This window comes from Odontesthes bonariensis, chromosome 15 (genome assembly GCF_027942865.1).
Source record: "Odontesthes bonariensis isolate fOdoBon6 chromosome 15, fOdoBon6.hap1, whole genome shotgun sequence".
NCBI classification, from domain to species: domain Eukaryota; kingdom Metazoa; phylum Chordata; class Actinopteri; order Atheriniformes; family Atherinopsidae; genus Odontesthes; species Odontesthes bonariensis.
This window is the reverse complement of record NC_134520.1, coordinates 33,110,330-33,114,876: the sequence shown is the minus strand read 5'-3', so window position 1 is coordinate 33,114,876 and position 4,547 is coordinate 33,110,330.

Genomic DNA, 4,547 nt, shown 5'->3' with positions numbered 1-4,547 from the left:
CAGTAAGAACGTTTATTCTCATATTTGCTGAGACAAACATGGAGGTTTCCTGTGGAGTTCTGACTGCTAATAGAGCAAAGAAGCAACATTTATACTAACAGGTCCTTCGGGATTAATGTCCACCCAGTCGCTATTTAATAAACCTGAAATATGTGGGTTCCAGATGTATTTTACTGCCTTCCTTAAGTATTTTACATTTATTTTTTTACGCATATATAGTCAACATGGAACCCCAGCTTTATATGTCAAAACAAAGGGAAATATTAAAGGTAGGGCTGGGCGAGTTAACTCGTTATTATCGCGTTAACTCATTAGTTCTTTAACGCCGATAAATATTTTATTGAACGCAGGTTCTTCTTCAACGCAGGTTTTTTTTTTTTTTAATTATAATTTTTTGGGGCTTTTGTGCCTTTAAAGGATAGGAAAGTTCAGAGAGACAGGAAACAGAGAAAGGGTGAACAACATGCAGTGCAGGCCAGCTCAACCCACTACGCCACGGACCACCCCTGTTTTATTATTTATTTTATTTTGTAAAAGTCTATTGCTCACAGGCTTTTATTCTGTAAAAGTCTGCTGCTGTCTGCTGCGGAACAGGAAAAGAAAGTAATCGGCGGATCCACCAAACCTGGAGAAGGGTACGGAACTTTTACTCGGCCATTTTCATGTTAAAGTTCTTCCAGACGGCGGAGTCGACAGAACCAAAATCATCTGTAAACACTGCCAAGTTGAATTGTCTTCTCAGCGTAGTAGTTCCAGTCTAAAATATCACTTAAAGGCAAAACACACAACTGATAGCAGCAAGTCATTCAAGGAAACAGACAGTGGAGCGAGGCTTCTACATAAAAACTACAGAAAGATGCTGATGTTAAAAGTGTGTTTGCACAACAAATGTTATGGCACTTTCATTCATATGGCAGCACATTTAAAATAAAACTAAATGCTAAAAGCTATACACTACTTTTGGATTCATATTGGATTTTGCGTACAAATGCGATTAATCAGGGAAATCATGTGATTAATTAGATTAAACATTTTAATCGTTGCCCAGCCCTAATTAAAGGATATTACAGTGAAAGGCACAATATTCGTGGTAAACATTTGAACATGAAGGATTTGAGGTAAATACATGGTTTGGGTTTCAAGAATTAAAGGCAATTAAACGGCATCCACATGTGTTTAAAATACTTTAAATATCTACCGATGGGTATGGTTCTAAATGTACACACTGCTCACATTTTTTTTTTTGGAAAAACCCAAAATGGCAACATCTCCTCCTGGTGTTTACATTCTTCTTCTTCTTCTGTTCACAGTCTTTGACTGAGGAAGAGCAATCACTCACTCGAAACATCACCTGACCACCAGGGAGCAATCCAATGGATACATCTGGGAGCATTAAATCGAGTGTTTTATAAACCTTCTGCCCCTGGTTTCAGGTTTTTTTTTCTGCTGTGTTCAAGCTGGAAATGCTGACTTTGAAGACAGTTTAGTGTGTCTTGACGTTATTTGACAGTAAAACTGAAAGCGATTGTTATTGGTTTCGGCCATGTTATCATCAATAATCATCTCAGATGAGGAACATTTACTCATTCCATCCTTTCAGATGATATCCCTCTGGTTAAACAACATTATTTTAAGATAAGAAGTGCTTCGATATGCTTGATTAAGTTTGATTAAGAACAAAAAAACACTGGAAAAACTTGTGACAAATGGTTCAAGTCTGCAGTTTGTCGGCCCGTCCAGCGATAAAAGCCTCCGCGTGTCAGTGACAACATCACCTTACGTCCTCCTTCCATCGTATGAATGAACGTGAACGCGTGTGATGTTGGGACATTTGTTGAAACAGCTAACTCACACGACCACCTGAGGACATTTTAAAGCACAAACATGGCTCATAATTAGCTTCTGATGTGGTTTCCCATCTTCTTACACCACCAACAGTAAGTTTTTCGACATGTTTGCCTTTATTTTCCTCCCCAGATGAAATTTGGATAATCTGTAATTAACTTGTTTGACCTGCTGACTTGTTGCCGTTCCTATTGATGATCATTATTTTCATAAATAACTCTTTTTTTTTTTTTTTTTTTACAGTCACTGATGTATTCAACCCACACTTGTTTGGCTCAAACTCAATGTTCCTCTTGGCACATGATGAGAAACCAAGTCTAAACAATAAAGTCCTATTAGATAATTATCTTTTTATCAAACACTAACAGTTATTGGGCAAGGATGTGGATCACACATATGAAAACACACACGCACGCACGCAAACGGGAGGCCACGCATCCAAAGAGGCCTCGGGTCCAGTGTGTGACAGGTCGTGGGAGGATCAAAGTTCAGGTTTTGAATGCCCTGCAACAGAATGGAGGGAGTCAGGGAAGAGCAGATGGAGAGACAAAGCATTGATAATGCCCATCAGGATTTATACTGGCAGGAAAACGGGGTGGGGGGGCGCGCGCACGGGTGATTTACAGAGCCGCGTGGGCGAGGACGCGACAAGAGTTTAGCAGACGAGAGGCGAGACAGATGAAAATATGAGATTATTCCTGTTTGATAGAGGGAACACTTTGTGCTGCATCAAACCACACTTATCAGGTAATAAAGTCCTCCCCTCGCGCGCGCGCGCGCACACACACACAAACACGCGCACACACACCTCCTCGCTTGAATCTTGGTCCTTCTTGGCACGGGAAGCAGGATGTCTTTCATCCAGTTCAGCTGAAGGATCAAAGCTAAAAGGCTACTCGGCTGAAACTGACCTCAATTTGCTCTGCTGCGCGTTCTGGTGCGCGCCCGCTGCACCTTTCCATCGCGCACAGTCCTATAGCTCATACCGCCCCCCCACCCCCCCTCCCCAGCGCGCGCACCTCCTTCCTGTACCACCTCATCCACTTAACACAGGAAATCTCTCTCCACCTCCAAACCATTAACAGCACAATTTATATCCTCCACATTAACACCACGACGCGGCGTCTCAAATCTGCACTATTTATCAAAACGCGCCGGTTGAATAACCTCTCCACAATAGTGTTTCCCTGCTCTGCACTTCAAAGAACAGTCTGTGTTTGTCTTCTTTCTGACTGTTTTCACTACAAACAGCCTCTCTGCTCCAGCTCGCCACCCGCGCACACACTGTGATGTACACACGCGCGCAGTATTTGTGTATACAAAGTTGTACTCCCGACTGGGTCGGAAATCTCTTTGTTTTGAATACACCTTTATCATTTTCACCCTAATGTTTGGGGATTTGAATCTTTTTCTGAAAGCACTTTGACATATCTTTATATTTTACGCAAGCCTCATGAAATCTACCATTTTAATTTCATATTGTGGCAAAGAAACCAGCTTAAAAGCATCCCCAAAAAGGACTAACTTTAACATTGTTGGGCATAATTATTACAACAAATATTTAAAGTTGTTTCAATCTGTTTGTTTCTTTTGGCATCTTTATTTTTTTTTGTCCTTTTTTATTTGGGTATTGTTCATCGTGGAGTTTCATGGAAATCCCTTTGTGTGCTTGACTTGAAAAGTTAGCTCTATAAATAGCAATGCTGTTGTTTTAAAGGGATTAGCGCTTAAGCTACAGCACTTTTAGTGCTAATGTGCTGTTTAGATGACAGAAAACAACAGAAAACTGTTGTGTTTTCCACTGGAGACATTAGTTGTTGTACTGAAGCCTCTGGCTACTTTGTGAAATTTAATAAAAATCTTATTTTTGAAATGAACCATAACTATATAAGAAGTTTAACTTCAGCTGTGAACATGTTTTACATATTCAGGCATCTTCAGCTGTGAACATGTTTTACATATTCAGGCATCTTCAGCTGTGTTACCTACTCAGTAAGTCTTTTACCTTTAGATGGTTTGTGCTGTAATTCTGTGCTGGCGTCCACATTTAAACCCAATTTACCAAAGTAATTATCAGTGTTTTTGAACTGAAAGTCTTACATTTGAACTATTATATTTGATATTTCTTAGGTTTCTTAGGCATCGAGAGGAGCCGGATCAGGTGGCTCTCTGTTTTTCTACTGTGTACACATTGGCACATTTTGGGAAAACTTTCAGGCCTGGGTCTTAAAACTTGAAACTTTTCCTTTCCCATTTATTAAAAATAGAGGATATGATATTTGGAATCACCCTCAGAGACAGAAGAACTGACCTTATGCTTAACAAATGCCAAATTCTTCATCCACTCTTGTAAATTGGGAAACAGAAAACCTGACTTTTCAACCTTTAAAAGCCTAGAGAGCCTTAAAATTGATGAAAAGCAAGAATAGTATACAGCTCCTCGACGCCTGTGAAGAACTTATTTGAAGAGAATTAGTGTTTTTTGTTTGTTTATTTTTTCCAGTTTTGGAGGTTTTTTCTTTCATCTTATAACCTTATGTGTGCCTTGAACATGTACAACCCGATAAACCTTTGTTTATACATGCCACATGTTTCTGTACATTTTGTTAAAAATGTTTAATAAAAAAAATGAATAAATAAAAAACGTTGGAGAGACCCCCGGAAGAGCTGGAGGAAGTGGGGACAGGGACGTCTGGGCCTCT